Raw genomic sequence first — 20,447 nt, 5'->3', positions numbered from 1 at the left:
CCTACGTGCAACCGGAGAAGCTGCTCCTTCACAGCAGACAGCTGATGAGGCAGATCTGATTTCACCAACTGAGCAAGGAACTGAACGACCATCAGTCCCAGAGGTCAACTGTTCCCCAGTAAATGCAGCGGATCAGCAGCAACAATTACCACAGCAACAACACTCGCCACGGCAACAACATTCCCCAGAGAGACAATGTCGCCTCAGGAACCAGCAGACACTGGATGAACCAAAAACAACTCACACACATACCATAAGAGCTGAACACTTTAAAGATTGTGTGTGTGTGTCAGGAGAGACAAAATTGGCACAGAGTAGGAAGAACAAACAGTTTTGTGATCATTTTCTTTATGGACTATGTACGTGAAGGATCTTGTACACAATAGTGCATGAAAGTTTTTTATGAACAGAGGGATATTTGGATAAGTACCTTTTTACACTGTGGCTTACCATATTAATGTGACCTCTGTCTTCATCATATGTAAATAAAGGTTTGAAGGAAGTAATAATTTTGCACAATGCATGGAACACTGTTTAAAATTTAAATGGCTCCAACTATTTCTGGAGTAACATGAGCTTCCTGAAGCTTGGGAAACTGACTGGTGAAACAGAGGCGACTTTGAGCAGCAGATCAGTGGGGATTTAGTTCTATCTGAATTAAACCTCACTTATTGCAGCTGCTGTCTCAACTCCCCTCTGGTGAACATTTGACAGAGATTTCAAGTGTGGGAATAGCATTCTTCATCCTCAGAGACTTTCAAACTGACACCAAGAGTGTGGAACGTGTAGCCTCAAATGTGTTTGACAGGAGATCAGAGGAGGAAGACCCACAGCATCCGAGGCAGCGATGACATGCAGTGGTTGGATCAGCATATGGGCAGGAGGGAGAGGCACAGGAGGGAGGAACAGAAAGAGGGACACAGGAGGGAGGTGCACAGGAGAGAGGGGTAAGGGAGGAAGGGGCACAGGAGAGAGGAGCACAGGAAGATGGAATGCAGGAGGGGAAGAAGTATTTGATTAATTGCCCGGGGAGTGACATTGGAAGTAACTGTGACTCAGGGAATGACCTGTGAGTTGGGGATTCACTCTGTGACTTGGGGAATGACAATGTGACTCTGGAAATTTGTCAAGTGACAGTGTCTCAGAGATTGACTCAATGACTGAGGGTTGGCAGGAAAGCGCACTGCCGACCCACTAGTTTTATCACAGTGGAAGACGGTTCTTGAAGTACAATAGATCTTGTGCAGGGAGGGCACATTGCAGCTCTGCTGGCCTCATAATTGGGAAAGAATCCTCCAGGTACAGCACATCTAGTGGTAGGAGGGTGTACTGCAGTACTGCCAACTTTGTATCAGGGAGAGATTGCTCCAGACATAGCATGTGTCGTGGTGGGAGGGCACACTTCTGACTAGTATCACTGAGGAATATTGGGGATTTTCAGACAGTCAATGGTTGTACTTGAACCAGTGGGATTGGGGATGTTTGGGTTTTTGCTGAATGTGGGGATTAGGATTAAAAACACATGAGGGTAGTGGTGAATTTGCCCTTGAAATGTTACAGATAGCTGCAAAGAAGCAAAGACAGTGGCAAAAAATTAAATAAAGGGTTAGGGTACAATATTTGTCATAGGAGAACCTGTAGCATGGGAGAGACAGAATCTGTGATTGGAGGAGCTGGAGCACGGGAGATACAGAATCTGTGACTGGAGGAGCTGGAGCACGGGAGAGACGGAATCTGTGATTGGAGGAGCTGGAGCATGGGAGAGACGGAATCTGTGATTGGAGGAGCTGGAGCACAGGAGATACAGAATCTGTGATTGGAGGAGCTGGAGCACGGGAGAGACGGAATCTGTGCTTGGAGGCTTGGAGGCGCTGGAGCACGGGAGAGATGGAATCTGTGATTGGAGGAGCTGGAGCACAGGAGAGACGGAATCTGTGATAGGAGGAGATGGAGCGCGGGAGAGATGGAATCTGTGATTAGAGGCACTGGAGCACGGGAGAGACGGAATCTGTGATTGGAGGAGCTGGAGCACGGGAGAGACAGAATCTGTGATTAGAGGAGAATTAAAAACAAAAAAACCTCTCTGCAAGTTGAAGAGAGAGAGAAAAAGAGACGGAAACAATTCTCTTTCGAGCAGAATCTCAGAACCTGAAAGTCATTGGATGGTTGTCACTTTTTTCCTCCCTTTGGAATATTTTTTTTTAATCCATTTTGAGTTGTATGTTTTTTTATTGAGGTGGGGGAGGGGACTGTTTCTGGCAGCCGCCAGCGAGGATGCACTGAGGTGGGTCTTTTAAAATTATTTATAAATAAACAGCCCCTTCCCGACTCCCTATCCCTCTCCCGGTTACAACAACCCTCCCATTTCAGTAGAAAAGAAAAAGAAAAGATGAGAATTGGGATCTCAGCACCATCATTGGCAGAATTGGAGGGAGAGAGGGAGGACAAGATGGTGAAGGATCCAGTGCAGGTAAAGGAGCTCCAGCTGTGACTGTGAGAGGGAGGGAATGTGTGAGAGTAGGGGGGAGAAAGAGAGAGGGAATGTGAGAGGAAGGGAGGGAGAGGGAATGTGAGATGGATGGATGGAGGGAGAGAGATAGAGGGAGGGAATGTGAGAAGGAGGAATGAGAGAGGGAGTGTGTGAGGGGGATGGAGGGAAAGGAAGAGAGAGACACTGCGAGGGAGAGTGGGGATGAGGGGGAGGAGGCCTCTTGGGGCAGAAGTGAATGAGAGAAAGGGAGAGGGTATATGAAACAGACAACATTGCTCACTTTCACACTCAGAGCTTATTTTATTTGTTAAGGTATATAATTTCCCAACTCTTTTTAAAAAATAATCTTTATTTTTCCCTCTAAAACCCTCCTCCTGGGACGGGCTTTCGAGTTTACAAACTGCTGCTGGAATGACAATAACCAAATAAAATATAAAGAAGTTAAACTCTTTCCAGTGGCTTTCTACCTCTTTGATATTCGTCCAATAAATTATTTTGTGAATAAAGCTGAGAGAGATCTGGTGTAGAGCGAAAAAGAATATTGTGGGTGAAATCCAGTTTTTTCTATTTGCCTTAGATTTTTCTTTAACTGTTTCTGCTATAAAAGTGTCTGTCTGTTTACAAGTTTTTATTGGCTGTCATGTGTGTGTTTTCTTGTTTTAATAAAAAGTTTTGATGTGTAGAAAAAGTTGGGACTTCAGTCAACCCAGAAGAGTCAGACTTTCCAGGCCTTGTGTTTGCTTCAGTATCAGCCAGGATATCAGGAGGAGGAAGACGGGGTGGGGAGTGGGGGGTGGGTGGGAGGGTGAATGAAGAAAAACTGTTTAATTGTTGGATTCTTGACCAGCTGCCCAACCCTGAGCCTCGTTTCTTTAATATCCTTTAATGGAGGTGCAGAGCGAGTTTACAAATTACTACATTGAGGCCAGTTTGGTTTCTAACTTAAATGTTTCGATCTGCTTTACCATCGAGGAGCCCCTGAAAACCAAAAAGTAGCCCCCAAAAATCAAAAAGCAGAAAGTCTCCCAAAGAACCCTCAGGAAAGAAATGATTTTGACCCCTGGTGGCCACAATGTCAATGTGATTATCAACAGATGGTAAGGCCAATAAACAATCGATGCCTCCAGGAATGATTTTTCTCCCAGCTTGGTCATTGCAGTGTGATGAAGATTAATCTTTCATCCCTGGAGACTCCAGACCAGTCCTGGAGGGTTGGTAACTCTAGTTTGAGCACACAGTTTATGAAACAGTCAATCTGGAGTTCACAGTAGCTCTTTAATTCACCACCGAATTTACACCAGGGATTTCAATTTACAGCAAGTTCCAACCAGAATCCCTTCCAACATCCACAGGGATTTCTCCTCCTTCACTTTGACAGATTATAATGAATCAGCACAAATGTCATTGAAACAAATCCCCACAGCTCAGCAACGGCTGAAAATGGTTCAAACTCCCAGGTCACGGTGCAGTTTACTCATTTCATTCATTACCTGCTCCTCCAGCTGTAGGGTCTCGTCTTCCTGTCAGTGTGCTTTCTTCTGGAGTCTTGCTGTGCGTCCCTATGTGTAACCATCTCCCTTAATCCTCTATTGACCCTGGCTCAGCAACAGCTGTCCTGCAGCTCATGTTCTCCTGTACATAAACCCCACACTGTGTTCAGAGACACCTGATCCAATACCACAGACAGACATGTAACATGTGCCTTATTACAACCACATTCAGGCATTCTATCAATGCTCAGTGACTATTTCATTCAACTAATTTTTATTAATTCATGGGATGTGAACATTACTGGCTAGACCAGCATTTATTGCCCATCCCTAGTTGCCCTTGAGAAGGTGGTGGTGAGCTGCCTTCTTGAATCACTGCAGTCTGTGGTGTAGGTACAACCACAGTTCTGTTAGGGAGGGAGTTACAGGATTTTGACCCAGTGACAGTGAAGGAACGGCGATATATTTCCAAGTCAGGATGGTGTGTGACTTGGTGGGGAACTTGCAGGTGGTGGCGTTGCCATGTGTCTCCTGCCCTTGTCCTTCTAGGTGGGAGATGTCACAGGTTTGGAAGCTGTTGTTGAAGGAGCCTTGGTGAGTTACTACAGTGCATCTTATACATGGTACACACTGCTGCCAAAGTGCATCAGTGGTGGGGGCGGTGAAAGTTTAAGGTGGTTGATGAGGTGCTGATCAAGCAGGCTGCTTTATGCAGTGATTACACACATATTAAGAGACGTTCTGTCAGACACAGCAGGCCAATACGTGATTTGAAAATACCAGTAGTCTGGTATTGTTGCAAATTGAGAAATATTTGACAACCTAGCACAGGTTGCAGCTGGGGGATCAGATACAAGTCCTTTCTCTTTCCTGACTTTCCTGTTACACACCCTCTTTCCAGCAGGGTTACTGGATGGTGACCAGGGGCAGACAACGTGGCTATTTTCTTTCCTCCGCCCAGGCCCCCATCTTCCCAGGCACCATGAGGACATTGGAAATGACAGTCGGGTGGAGTGTAAAATGGGCTATCAATTCACGGTGAGCTCGAGTCGTGCTGGTGAAGACCAGTTTTACCCTTAGAGGAGAAATATTAATTCAATGGAGATTTTGAAATTTCTCCCTTGTTTTCCAGAATTATTTTTTTAAAATCATGCTAGGCAGGAAGTGCTAGAATCTAAGGAAAATATACATTCAGTGTAGCTTCTGTTCCTTTCTCCCTTATGTGCTTATCTAGTTTCTAGCGAGGGGCCGGCAGGGAGAACTGAGACAGCAGCTGCAATAAGTGAGGTTTTATTCAGATGGGACAATGACAAGTTTAAATCCCCACCTGATCTGCTGCTCAAAGTCGCCTCCGTTTCACCGGTCAGTTTCCCAAACTTCAGGAAACTCATGTTGCTCCAGAAATATTTGGATTGGCTGAGAGACATCAATCAGAGAGCCCCACCCACTCTGCCCATTCCCTCCCCTTCCTGTTCCACAGCTGCTTCACTTCCTGTAGGGACTCAAAACCAACTCAGGAGATGGTGAGTGAACGAACACAATTTATAATAATTACATCACATAATATCCACACTAATCTTCAGGCAGCCTGACTATCCTGTGGGGAATCAGCTGTGGAAATGCCCCTTATGCTGTGTGAGAACATCCAGCTGAGAGAGCTGTTTACTCGGTGCTTTGTGCTGAACTGTTTGCCTGGAGCTGTGTGTTGGATATTGAGTGTGTTTATTGGAAGCATTTCCCTTCTGATTTACAGGCTGACTTTTGTTGATGGCTCATTACTGAATATGAGAAGGTGAGGTGTAATTATCTGGGAGGTGCAGACTGTCTGAGGATTCTTACTGATTTCCTATTGTTGAGTTCTGTGTGTGTGTGTTGGGAGCTGGTTATTATCCTGTGGACTGTGAATGGTCAGTTCTGTCTGTGTGTTGGGATCTGGATGTTTTTTGTCTTTTCAAATCCCTCCAAGACCTCCCACCCTCCCTATCTCTGAATTTTGGAGAGGGTACAGAAGAGATTTACTAGAACGGTTCCAGGATTGAGGGATTACAGTGACGTGGATAGACTGGAGACACTGGGATTGTTTCCCTTAGAGCAGTGAAGGCTAACAGGAAATTTGTAAAGATGTTTAAAATCACGAAGGGTTTAGACAGAGTAAATAAAGAGAAACTGTTTCCATTGGCAGAAAGGTCGATAACTAGAGGTTACAGATAAAACATGATTGGCATAAGAATCAGAGGTGACTTGAGGGAAACCTTTTTCTACACAACGTGTGGTTAGGATTTGGAATGCACTGTCTGATAGAATGGTGGATGCAGATTCAATAATAAACTTCACTCGGTTCAAACCTGACTCTAAAGTATACCCAATGCTGCTCTTGTCTATCTACTGGTTTGATGATAATCATGGAATCAGGACTGTGCCGGTCTGTGAGATTGTGGTGGAATACAATTCTGCTGCTGCTGATCACTCACTGCGTCTCATGGATACCCAGTTTTGGAATCTGTCCTTAGTCTACTTCCCTGGTGATGATTAACATGGTGAAATACTCATTCATCAGTTGGGAGGGGAGAGGTAGTTTTCCTTGAACTTGGTTGACCTGAAGCCATGAGACTCCATGGAGTCAATATTGAGACTTCTCCACCTGCCAGTGGGATGGGACATACCCAGGGATGGTGATGGAGGAGTCTGGGATGTTTCCAGATTGATACAATTCAGTGAGTATCACTGCTACTTGACCAGTCTGTGGTGCAGCTCTCCTCACTTGGGTACTTGTCCTCAGACCTTGGTAAGAGAGACTTTACAGACTTGACTGGGCTGAAATCACCTTAATCTTATTCTGACATAATACCAGGATTGTCCAGATCTATCTGATTTTCCTCTTATTATTGGACTTTGTAGTGATTGTTTATCATTGTTTGCTAGACCAATTCAGAGGGCAGTTCAGAGTCAACAATGTTTTGTGGGACTGGAGTCACATGTAGACCAGACCAGGTAGTTGTAGCAGGTTCCTTTCCCTGAAGGATAATATTTGGGTATTTGGGACAATCTGAAAGTTTTCATGTTTTTATTTTGATTCTAATCCATAAATTCCAAAATTTATCAAATTCAGTTTCACAACATGGAGTGGTTGAGGTGAACAGCATAGATACCTTTAAGGGGAAACTAGATAGGAACATGAGGGAGAAAGGAACAGAAGGATATGCTGATAGGGCGAGATGAAGAGGGGTGAGAGGAGGCTCGTGTGAGGCATAAACACCAGCATGGACCAATTGGGCCGAATGCCCTGTTTCTGCACTGTAATTCTATGTATGTAACTTTCCGTGGTTGGATTTGAACTCTCAATCTCAGGGTTGTTAATCCAGCACCATAGCAATTCGGCTGCTATACCTTGAGACACATTTATTGAAATGTCTTTTAATGCCTTCTTTAAAGATTTTACCTGAAGGCCTTGCCCTTTCCCAAAAGCCTGGGCTCAGATTTGATCATTTTGCCCAGTGCTGTGGCTGATAGCTGAATTTGGGTTGTGCAGTCTGAGCGAGTGCAGTGTATCTAATTTCCCAGGATAAACCAGAACCCTTCAATCACACTGAAGCAATATTTTCCTTAGCTTCTAGCACTTCCTGCCCAGTGTGTTTTCTTCAAATAATTTTGGAATTATTTCAAAATTTTGAAATTTCAAAATCTCCATTGAATTAACATTTCTCCTGAGTGTTTTTTATATTAAGCACATACTCTAAGGGTAAAACTGGTCTTCACCAGCATGACTCGAGTTCATAGTGAATTGATAGCAGGTTTTACACTCCGCCCGACTGTCTTTTCCATTGTCCTCATGATGCCTGGGAAGATGGGATCTGGGTGGAGGAAAGAAAGTAGCCACATTGTCTGCTCCTGGTCACTATCCAGTGAGTGTTCCTGCTGGAAACAGAGGGTGTGTGACAGTCAAGTGAGGAAAAAGAAAGGATTTGCATCTGATCCCCCACACAGGGGAATAGCAGACTGGCACTCACTGTGGAACAGTCTCTAACTGAGGAGTCAGCCCCTTCAGCAAAGGAGGAGAGGGAATTGGAGGAAATCATGTTTCCTTTTCCTGTTTTACAGAAGGATTGCACTGCACTACACCAGAGAATACGGAGAGGATAGACACCGCAGATAGATCCTGATCATCACCCAAGGAACAACTGCACAACTGTGGGAAAACAGCCAGTCCCTTCACAGCATTGCTCAACACAGAGAAGGTTGGGCAGTGAAACTATCATCTGGAAATCGGTTGGGTCAGGGAAGCTTTGACATATCATCAGATCTGAAACTGGTCAGTGGTGTGGAGCTTTCCATCAGAACCAACCTTTCCGAAGGTTCAGCTGTGGGCGATCAGTCAGGGTGAGGCTGGGAAGAAGTGTGAGTGGCCTCCAAGTGTGGAGAGAGCTTCAATCATTCATTGAGCCTCATGAACCACTAACTCATTCTTACAGGTGAGAGGCTGTTCAAGTGTGAGGTGTATGTGGAGGGCTCCACAGAATCATACGATCTTCGAAAAAGCAAGGTGCATCTGTTGTGCCATCTGTAACATGGGCAGCCACATGGAAGAGAAACCATTCAAGTGTGAGATGTGTGATCAAGCATTCCCACGGTCATCAACGCTTGTGAAACACCGACGGATTCATACTGGGGAGAAATGGTTCATGTGTGAGATGTGCAACAAAAGCTTTGCAGAATCATCAGCCCTGCTGAAACACTGGCGTGTTCACACTCAGGAGAAGCCATTCACATGCGAGGTGTGCAACAAATCATTCTCAGAGTCATCGACCCTCCGCGTACACCAACGCATTCACACAGGGGAGAATCCATTCAAGTGCGAGGTGTGCGACAAATCATTCTCATGGTCGTCAAATCTCCGTAAACACCAACGCATTCATACAGGGGAGAAACCATTCACGTGCGAGGTGTGCGACAAAGCATTCTCACAGTCATCAACACTCCGTGTACATCACCGTATTCACACAGGGGAGAAACCATTCACATGTGAGGTTTGTGACAAATCATTCTCATGTTCATCAGACCTCCGTACGCACCAGCGCACTGACTCCGGGGAGAAGCCTTTCAGCTGTGAGGTGTGTGAGAAACCATTCTCACAATCATCAACCCTCCGTGTACACCAACGCACTCACACAGGGGAGAAACCATTCACGTGTGAGGTGTGTGACAAATCATATTCACAGTTAACGAATCTCCGCGTACACCAACGCATTCACACAGGTGAAAAACCGTTCACGTGTGAGGTGTGTGACAAATCATTCACGTGGTCATCGGACCTCCGTACACACCGACACATTCACACAGGGGAGAAGCTGTTCACATGCGAATTGTGTAACAAATCATTGTCCAACTTATCGACCCTGCGCAAACACAAACATAGTCACACTGGGGAAAAGCCATTCACATGCGAGGTGTGCAACAAATCGTTCTCAAGATCATCGTACCTCCTGCTCCATCAGAGGACCCACACATTGGAGTAACTATTCAGATGTGAGGGTTGTGATGAAGCTTTCTGATATCTTCAACTCACCTGGGATAGCAGAGGATTCACCTGGGAGAGACTCTTCAGGTGCGATGTTTAGGACAAGGCTTTCACTCCTCCAATTTCCTAAAGGACCAGTAGTTCCACATAGTGAGAAACCATTCAGGTGTGAGTCGTGTGACAAGACTTTCACACAGACAGCGTACCTCCTGGTCCATCAATGCACTCACACGGGAGAGAAACCCTATCCGTATGAGTTCTGTAATAAAGCCTTTACACAGTTGTCAGACCTCCTGGAACATTAGCGAACCCACACGGGAGACAAACCCTTCCAGTGTGACGTGCCAGGATTGTTTCACCTACTCTTCCTCTCTCACCATACACTGGTGTCTCCACAGGGTCTTGGAGCTGGGTCACCTGCTTTGGCTGCACTCCTCCTCTCTCGGTATATGGTTGGGAAAGTTCTTTTTCCTTGCAAATCTTTAACATGAGTTCATGGAAAGTTGATCTGACCATAAGTTCACCAACTTTGAAGACCTCAGCTGGAATATTGGGGCCAGGGGCTTTGTTATTTGTTATTTGTCTTCTGTTTGATTGCTTGTTGCAATTCCCCTCCTTCATGTAGCCTGTAATGTCCGTCTGAGAATACTCCATGCGAAAGTCATTCACACTGGATCATCCGACAATGCTTTCATTGTCAGGAACTCGGACATCAGACCCATATTCGGGGAAGGGGAGTGACCTGATGGTCAACTGATTAAGGACAAGGTCCATCCCTTCCTTCCATGGCTGATGCTACCATTTCATGCACCACACACTGAGGAGGAGGTGTTGTTTATTGATGCATGTGTCTCACTGAAGCAGCTCACCGAGAGAAGCTAGTGGGATGTTGAAAAATTGTTTATGGTATGGGGTACACCAGTGAGGTGGATCACAGTATTCCCCAGAGAGAGAGAATGGTCACGATCATCATAGTGTACTACACGCTGAACAATATCACTCTCAAACAAGGCCTAGACTGGGACAGCCCAGGAGAGGTGAATGAACCGGGACATCCCAGGAGAGAAATTCAACAAGGTGAATGTTGAGCCTCAGAAATTGGAGCTGAGAGGAGCTGAACCTCCGCAGGAAACAACCCCTGGACAGGGCAAGGCTGTCAGATATCAACTCATGGGGCATTTACTCAGACAATGAGCCCCACCTCAGTCCAAATTCACAGATTCATTGCCCTAGTTACAGATTCATTCCCCAAGCACTGGGTCAATTTCCTCTCTCCTCTATTGTCCCCCTCCCTCCTGTGCATGTGCTGATCCCATCATCACACGTTATCACTGCCTTGGATGCTGTGGGTCTTCCTCTTCTGATCTGTTGTCAAACACATCCAAGGCTTCACATCCCACACTGATGTTCAGTTTAAAAGTCTCCGAGGATGAAGAATGCTATTCCCACACTAGAAATCTCTGTAAAACGTTTACCAGGGGAACTGAGACAGCAGCTGCAATAAGTGAGGTTTTATTCAGATGGGACAATGACAAGTTTAAATCCGCACCTGATCTGCTGCTCAAAGTCACCTCCGTTTCACCGGTCAGTTTCCCAAGCTTCAGGAAACTTATGAAATATTTGGATTGGCTGTGAGAGACGTCAATCAGAGAGCCCCACCCACTCTGCCCATTCTCTCCTCTTCCTCAGCTGCTTCACTTCCTGTAGGGACTCAAAACCAACTCAGGAGACGGTGAGTGAAGGAACACAATTTATAATAATTACATCACATAATATCCACACTAATCTTCAGGCAGCCTGACTATCCTGTGGGGAATCAGGTGTGGAAATGCCCCTTATGCTGTGTGAGAACATCCAGCTGAGAGAGCTGTTTACTCGGTGCTTTGTGCTGAACTGTTTGCCTGGAGCTGTGTGTTGGATATTGAGTGTGTTTATTGGAAGCATTTCCCTTCTGATTTACAGGCTGACTTTTGTTGATGGCTCATTACTGAATATGAGAAGGTGAGGTGTAATTATCTGGGAGGTGCAGACTGAGGATTCTTACTGATTTTCTATTGTTGAGTTCTGTGTGTGTTTTTGGAGATGGTTATTATCCTGATTCTGTCCCTCTCTGGGAGTGTTGCCCAGTCAGAGCGGCAGGACTGAGGGAGAGCTGCCTCCTTGGAAGCTTCTTCAAAGATTTTTCTTGAAGGCCTCGGCCTTTCCCAAAAGCCTGGGCTTGGATTTGATAATTTTGCCCAGTGCTGTGGCTGATAGCTGAATTTGGGATGTGCAGTCTGAGTGCAGTGTATCTAATTTCCCAGCATAAATCAGAACCCCTCAATCAGCTACACTGAAGCAATATTTTCCTTAGCTTCTAGCACTTCCTGCCCAGTGTGTTTTCTTCAAATAAATTTGGAAACAAGAAATTGGGAGAAATTTGAAAATCTCCATTGAATTAACACAGCAGACTGGCGCTCACTGTGGAACAGTCTCTAACTGAGGAGTCAGCCCCTTCAGCAAAGGAGGAGAGGGAGGTTGGAGGAAATCATGTTTCCTTTTCCTGTTTTACAGAAGGATTGCACCGTACTACACCAGAGAATACAGAGAGGATGGACACCACAGATAGATCCTGACCATCACCCAAGGAACAACTGCACAACTGTGGGAAGACATCCAGTCCCTTCACAGCATTGCTCAACACAGAGAAGGTTGGGCAGTGAAACCATCATCTGGAAATCGGTCAGGTCAGGGGAGCTTTGACATATCATCAGATCTGAAACTGGTCAGTGGTGAGGAACCTTCCATCAGAACCAACCTTTCTGAAAGTTTGGCTGTGGGTGGTCGGTCAGGGTGAGGCTGGGAAGAAGTGTGAGTGGGCTCCAAGTGTGCTGAGAGCTTCAATCATTCATCGAGCCTCATGAACCACTGACTCATTCCTGCAGGTGAGAGGCTGTGAGGTGTAAGAGCTGCAAAAGGTCTTAAAATCTCTGAACACACAAGATGCATCTCTTACGGCCACTGTTAAGACAAAGGCATCTACATGGAAAAGAAACATTCAAGTGTGAGGTTTGTTACAAAGCTTTTGTGACATCTTCAAGCCTCCTGACACACCAGAGGATTCACGCAGGGGAGAAACCCTTCAGGTGTGATGTCTGTGAGGCAGCTTTCACCCAATCCTCCAATCTCCAAACTCACCAGAGGATTCACACAAGGGTGAAGCCGTTCACGTGCGGGGTGTGTGATAAATCATTCTTGCAGTCATCAGCCCTCCGCAGACACCAACGCACTCACACAGGGGAGAAACCATTCAGGTGCGAATCATGTGGCAAATCATTCTCACGGTCATCAACCCTACTCGACCACCAACGCATTCACACAGGGGAAAAACCATTCAGATGTGAGGGGTGTGGCAAATCATTCACACGGTCATCGGACCTCCGTGTCCACCAGCGCATTCACACAGGGGAGAAACCATTCACATGCGAGGTGTGTAACAAATCACTCTCTGATTCATCGGCCCTGCGGGAACACCGACGCATTCACACAGGGGAGAAACCATTCACCTGCGAGGTGTGCGACAAATCATTCACGCAGCCATCGACCCTCCGTGCACACCAACGCATTCACACAGGAAAGAAAACATTCACATGCAAGGTTTGTGACAAATCATTCTCGCAGTCTCGAACCCTCTGTGCACATCAACATATTCACGTGGAAATAACCATTCAAGTGTGAGGTGCCTGACAAAACCTTCACAAAGTTTTCAAGTTCCTGTTCCATCAGACAGTCCACACAGGAGAGAAACCATTCACGTGCGTTGTGTATGACAAATCATTCTCGACTCAAAAGAACATAAGAACTAGGAGCAGGAGTAGGCAATTCAGCCCCTCAAGCCTGCCCCGCCATTCAATATGATCATGGCTGATCTAATTTCGGCCTCAACTCCAATTTCCCACCCTCACCCCATAACCTTTCAACCTGTTACTAATTAAAAATCTGTCTATCTCCTCCTTAAATTTATCAGTGTCCTGGCATCCACTGCACTCAGAGGTAGTGAATTCCACAGATTCACGACCCTTTGAGAAAAGTAATTCCTCCTCATCTCTGATTTAAATCTACCACCCCTTAGCCTAAAACTATGACATCTCCTTCTAGAATGCCCCAGAAGGAGAAGCATCTGCTCCACATCTACTTTGTCTATCCCCTTTAGCATCTTATATACCGCAATTAGATCTCCTCTCATCCTTCTAAACTCTAGCAAGTATAGGCCTAAACTGCTCAATATCTCCTCATAAGAATAGCCCCGCATCTCTGGAATCAATGTAGTGAACCTCCTCTGAACCGCCTCCAATGCAACTACATCCTTCCTCAAGTAAGAGGACCAAAACTGTGCACAGTACTCCAGGTGCGGTCTCACCAATGCCTTGTACAGTTGCAACAACATTTCCCTATTTTTATACTCTATTCCTTTAGCAATAAATCCAAAATTCCATTTATCTTCCTTATTGCCTGCATACTAGCTTTCAGCGATTCATGCATGAGGACACCCAGATCCCTCTGCACTGAAGCATTCTGAAGTTTCTCTTCATTTAAATAATAATTCACCTTTTTATTCTTCTGACCAAAATGGATAACCTCACACTTATCCACGTTAAACTCCATCTACCAAATTTTGGCCCATTCACCTAACATGTCCATATCCATTTGTAAATTTTTTATTTCTTCATTGCAACTTACTTTCCCACCTATTTTGGTGTCATCTGAAAATTTAGCTATCGTACCTTCTATCCCTGATTCCAAGTCATTAATATAGATTGTAAATAGTTGGGGCCCAAGGACCGAACCCTGTGGCACCCCATTAGTTACAGCTTGCCATCCAGAAAAAGACCCATTTATCCCGACTCTCTGCTTTCTGTTGGTTAGCCAATCCTCTATGCAAGCTAAAATATTACCCCTAACTCCGTGTGATCTTATCTTGTGTATTAATCTTTTGTGCGGCACCTTACCAAAGGCCTTTGGGAAGTCCAGATATACTACATCTACAGGATCCCCATTATCCACTTTGCTTGTCACAACTTCAAAGAACTCTAGCAAATTTGTCAAACACGATTTTCTCTTCATAAAACTATGCTGACTTTGATGGATTGCATTTTGACTTTCCAAATGCCCCATTACTACTTCCTTAGTAATGGATTCCAACAATTTCCCAAGGACAGATGTTAAACTAGCTGGTCTATAGTTTCCTACTTTCTGCCTCCCCTCCTTTTTGGATAAGGGCGTTATATTAGCATTTTTCCAATCCACTGGATCCTTTCCAGAATCCAGGGAATTTTGGAATATTATAGCCAATGCATCCACTATCTCCGCTGCCACTTCCTTTAAGACCCTGGGATGTAGGCCATCAGGTCCAGGGGACTTGTCACCCTTTAATCCCAATAGTTTGCTCAGTACTTTTTCTCTAGTGATGGTGATTGTTCTAAGTTCCTCTTTCTCTATACCCTCTGCACTACCTATTAATATTGGGGTGGTACTAGTGTCCTCCACTGTGAAAACTGAGGCAAAATATTGATTAAGCGTCTCTGCCATTTCTGCATTCCCCACTATTAACTCCCCAGTCTCATCCTCCAAGGGACCAACATTCACTTTAGCTACTCTCTTTCCTTTTATATACTTGTAGAAGCTTTTGCTCTCAGTTTTTACATTTTGCGCTAGTTTTTTTTCATAATTTACCTTTGCTCTTTTTATTATTTTTTTAGTAACCCTTTGTTGATCTTTAAAAGTTTCCCAACCTTCCAGCTTGCCACTGACCTTTGCAATTTGGTATGCCTTAGTTTTTGCCTTTATGTTATCTTTAACTTCCTTGCTTAGCCATGGATGCTTTTTCCCCCTCTTACCATCTTTCTTCCTCTTTGGAATATATTTTACTTGGGAGGAATTAAATATCTCCTTAAATATCTGCCACTGTTCATCAACTGTCCTACCTTGTAGTCTTCGTGCCCAGTCCATTCGGGCCAAATCTGCCCTCATGCCTATGTAGTTACCTTTGTTTAACTCCAGAACACTAGTGTAGGACTCAAGTTTCTTTCTCTCAAATTGAACTTAAAATTCTAGCATGCTATGATCACTCTTCCCCAGAGGATCCTATACTATGAGATCATTAATTAATCCCATCTCATTACACAAATCCAAAGCCAGAATAGCCTGCTCCCTGGTTGGTCCCACAACATGTTGCTCCAAGAAACAATCTCTAATACACTCTATGAACTCTCCCTCGAGGCTACCCTTGCCAATTTGATTAGTCCAGTCTATATGCATATTAAAATCACCCATGATTATTGTCGTGCCTTTCTTACATGCTCTCAGTATTTCCTGGTTTATACTGTGCCCTCCTGTTGAACTACTGTTTGGGGACCTATAGATTACTCCCACCAGGGACTTCTTTCCCTTGCTATTTCTTATTTCTACCCAGACTGACTCTACGTCTTGCTCTCCAGTGCCTATATCATTCCTCACTATAGCACTAATCTCTTCCTTTACTAACAAAGCTACACCACCTCCTTTTCCTTCCGAAACACTGAGTACCCTTGGATATTCAACTCCCAAACCTGTTCTTCCTGTAACCACGTCTCAGTAATCGCCACCAAATCATACCTATTTATCTCTATTTGCGCTGTTAACTCAGTTTTATTCCGAATGCTACATGCATTCAGATACAAAGCCTTTAAGTTTGCCCTATTGTCAATTTTCCCTACTCTTATATGATTCTTTGGTGCAATATGGTGTTCACGCACTCTGTCCCATCCTTTCGCTTTTTGGTATCAATCAGCCTCGTCACTAACCTGCACTCTTACCCTCTCCTTAAACTTTGATTTTTTATATTTCCATGCAACTGAACCCTCCCTGCCCACGATTTAGTTTAAAGCCCTATCCACAACCCTAGTTATGCAATTCGCCAGGACACTGGTCCCAGCATGATTCAAGTGGAGCCCATCCGAATGGAATAGCTCCCTCTTTCCCCAGTACTGGTGCCAACGTCCCATGAATTCGAACCCATTTCTCCCACACTAATCTTTGAGCCATGCATTTACCTCTTTAATCTTATTGACACTGTGCCAATTAGCTCATGGCTCAGATAGTAATCCGGAGATTATTACCTTTTTCGTTCTGCTTTTTAATTTGGCCCCTAGCTGCTCGTATTCCCTCAGCAGAACCTCTTTCCTTGTTCTACCTATATCGTTGTACCTACGTGGACCACGACAACTGGATCTTTCCCCTCCCACTCCAAGTTCCTCTGCAGCCCAGATGAGATATCCTTAACCCTGGCATCAGGTAGGCAACACAGCCTTCGGGACTCTCAATCCTGGCTACAGAGAACAGTATCTATTCCCCTAACTATACTATCCCCGATTACAACTACATTTCTCTTTTCTCCCCCCACTTGAATGGCTCCCTGTACCACGGTGCTATGGTCAGTTTGCTCATCCTACAGTCCCCACTCTCATCCACACAGGGAGGAAGAATCTCGAACCTGTTGAGTAAGGGCAAGGGCTGAGGCTCCTGCAGTGCTACTTCCTGGATCCCTCTACCTGCCTCACTCATGGTCACACCCTGCCAATCTGTCATTAGAGTGTGAATATCTACACAATCTCACTGCAAAGGATGTTCAGTGATATTGGGACACAGAACAAGAAGCAACTTTCACTCACATTAAACAACTGTTGATGACAACGCTAGTGCTGAGGTACGATGATGTCAATGATGAAGTCACCCTGCAGTGAGATGCCAGTGAAACAGGACTTGGAACAACACTCATGCAGTGAGGACAACCAGTTGTGCTTATATCCAGAGCATTAACACAAACTGAATGACGCTATGCACAGATTGAGAAAGAGAACCTGGCTAATGTCTTTGCTTGTGAACATTTCAACCAGTAGCTGTTTTGGAGAGAGAAAGTGATGGTAGAATCTGGCTACAAGCCACTTCAAAGCATCTTATTCAGACCATTTCTGTCCACTCCAAAGCATTTGCAAATGATGTCGCTTCATTTGCAGAGATATCATTTGGAAGTGAAGACCTGAATGCTTGAAAGATTATATGTGCAATGCGTGTGTATGAGCAGACAAAATTGGAACAGACTAGAAAGAACAAACAGATTTTTTGTTCATGTGATCATTTTCTCCATGGACTATTTATGTGGAGTAACTTGCAAGCAAAAAGGGGGATGTTTGGATAAATCCCTTTGTACATTGTGGCTTCCCATATTAATGTGACCTCTGAAGTTATCATATGTAAATAAAGGTTCGAGGGCAGTGGCCATTTTACACATGTGGCACGAAACTATAATATTTTTCAAAATATTATTTTAGGCTTATGGGTGTGACTGTGGATGGTTCTGTCTGTGTGACTGATTTAATTGAATTAGAGTCAGATAGCCTGCAAGGTTGACATTAGCAAACGAGTTAGGTGTAAAGCAGACTTTTGAAATGCGATGGACAAGCGAGGATGAGGGTTCCACAGATAAAGTGTGAATGAAGGGGATGTTTGATTTTCAAAGGGATGGTAGAATGTTTACAACTAACAAGATTAATAGGGCAAGGTTATTATGTGTATTTTTCCCAAAAGGAAAGAGGCCATATTGACAACATGAAAGATTTTTATATTATGGGAAAAGTAAATTTCCAAAGACATGTAGAACAATGGGATTTTACACATTAAAGAGAGATAAACATATATAAGGAAGGATGGAAGGTTATGTGGGAGTGGCCATATAACATCTTGAAAGGTACACCGTATAAAGCAGCCTTGGGGAAAAGCCTCTAGTCACTTTTCAGAAGCCTGCTGTGTCCAGTGACTAAAGTTGAGTTAAAAGCCTTTGGAATTCCATTGTCAAGTGGGTGCTGTGGTAACCTTGCTGGATTGTTTATTTAAATTTAAAATCTATTTTATTGTTGCCTTAAAGGGGTTGCATAGTTGGGAGTCAGGTTAATTAGGAATTTTGGGATTTGTTGTAATATAAAGTAGCTTTAATCTTATGTCTGTGTTGAATTCTTTTCTTTTGTTAATAAATGTTTTAATTTAATTTTTAAAATCACTAAAGGTGTTAGTGGACTCACTGCTTCTGAATACAGTGCACAAATCTTCTTGTAACAAATACAAATTGCAACACTGTTGTGATAGCCTGGCCAAATTTCCCCTGTGGATTTGGTCCATCTTACACATATCACCTGCCAAATCAGAACAAAATTGGGGGCTCATTGCGGAATTTAAAAAATTTCTTGATTGGCTTAGAGTTGGTGAAACTTAAGGCTACGAGTACTCAAGGAACATTGAACTCGAGTTGGTGTGAGGGATTTTAAAGTGTTGAGACTGCAAATATGGCTTTATCCATAGCTAAGATTTTTCTGGGATTGGAAGATATAACTCTGATTGGTTTATAAAAAGTAACTAAGGTTAAGTAAACAGAATTGGTGATAGGTTGCAGTTAGTTTGAACCATAAGAAAGCAGACATAATTGAAGCAATAGCACAGCATTTGAAATTGGAAGGGATACGAGAGAGACCAGGTTCTTCAGGAGGAGAGTCAGTTGAATTAGCTGAGATCCAGTTGCAAATGAAGCACTTTGAACATGAAAAGGAACTGAAAAAACTTGAGTTGGAGATGAAAGAAAAGAAACAGGTAAAAGAGAGAGCATTTCAAAGGGAAATGGAAATGAGAAAACTTGATCTTCAGAGGGAGAAATTAGCGATGAAGGAAAGGGAGAAGGAAAGAGAAAGGGAGTATCAGCTTAAAGAACTGGAAGTTAAAAAAGATCTCAGAGGCTGAGGGAGGTTCTGAGGATGAAGTGACCACTTCCAATCTAAAACCCAATGGGGATGTTTAAATTTGTGCAGGCACTTCCAAAGTTTGAGGAAAGCAATGTATTAGCATTCTTTATTTCATTTGAGAAGATAGTTAAGCAGATGAAATGGCCACAAGAAATCTGGATATTGTTGTTACAATTAGGTTGGTAAGTAGAGCTCATGAGATATGTGCATCACTGTCAGAAGAGATGTCGCTGGATTATGAGGCAATAAAAAAAGTTATCTTGAGTGCATATCCTGAGGCGTACAGGCAGAAATTTAGGGATATAAGGAAACAGCCTGGTCAGACTTATATTGAGTTTGAGAGAGTAAAACAAAGTAATTTTGACCAGTGGATATGGGCATTAAAGGTAGAGACAACATATGCAGCTCTTAGATAAGTAATTCTTTCGGAATAATTTAAAGATTTAATTCGTTCAGTAATGAGAGCTCATGTGGAAGAACAGAGGGTTAAAACAGCTAGGCAAGCAGCAACTGCTGATTATGAGTTAGTTCATAGATCTAAACCATTTTTTGTCACCCTTCTAAATCAGAGAAAGATAAAAAGTGGGAAAGTGAAAGGAAGGTAGCTAGTCAAGGAAGAGAAAGAGCAGTTGGAAATTTGCAGAAAGTTTTTCTTCAGACCAAAAAGGAAGGTGCTGAGGATAGAAGTGACACTCAAAAGCTGAGGTGTTTTCATTGTAATAAGGTGGGGCACATGAAGTCAGTGTGCTGGAGGTCATAGGGAAAACACATTGCAGTATTTGGAATGCAGAAAAGTTCTGGAAATATGAGTACTGTGGGTTCTGAGATCCAGGCACAGGAAAACCCAATAGTTTGTGTACAGGTGAAACAGGAAGAATCAGTGATAGGTAAAGAAGTGGGAATGTGTTCACAATTTACCCAAGGCAGTGCTGAAGGGCAGGTTAAAGAAATGTTTAAAGATTTTGTATGTGAAGGGAAAGTCATTCCATGTGTCCAGGCTGGAGCAGACAAAGCTATTAAAATTTTAAGAGACACAAGTGCTAGTGAATCCTTAGTGTTATGAGATAATGTTAGTCAATCCTTAGTGTTATGGGATATTTGTTGTCTAGAGGGAGTATTGTGGGAAAAAGTGGTAATAACTGGGA

The 20,447-nt window shown here is 43.9% G+C and overlaps 2 protein-coding genes and 1 pseudogene across 7 annotated transcripts in view; 2 read left to right on the top strand and 1 right to left on the bottom strand.

Moving 5' to 3' along the window:
• LOC144695212 (uncharacterized) overlaps positions 1-20,447 on the bottom strand; it is a 303,141-nt gene that overhangs the window by 245,742 nt on the left and 36,952 nt on the right. Inside the window, exon 1 of one of the 5 annotated variants that reach the window (XM_078566104.1) lies at positions 11,046-11,095. The exons of the other annotated variants lie outside the window; for them this stretch is intronic. The gene's annotated coding sequence lies outside the window, so the exon portion shown is untranslated. Of the gene's footprint in view, positions 1-11,045; positions 11,096-20,447 lie in introns of those variants that run through there. 5 annotated transcript variants of the gene reach the window in all.
• LOC144695208 (uncharacterized) overlaps positions 1-20,447 on the top strand; it is a 267,173-nt gene that overhangs the window by 218,662 nt on the left and 28,064 nt on the right. The window lies entirely within an intron of this gene.
• On the top strand, positions 7,960-13,658 carry LOC144695285 (uncharacterized; annotated as a pseudogene).

This window comes from Cetorhinus maximus, chromosome 21, assembly GCF_964194155.1.
Source record: "Cetorhinus maximus chromosome 21, sCetMax3.hap1.1, whole genome shotgun sequence".
NCBI lineage: Eukaryota > Metazoa > Chordata > Chondrichthyes > Lamniformes > Cetorhinidae > Cetorhinus > Cetorhinus maximus.
This window is presented reverse-complemented; position numbering and strand designations above follow the sequence as displayed.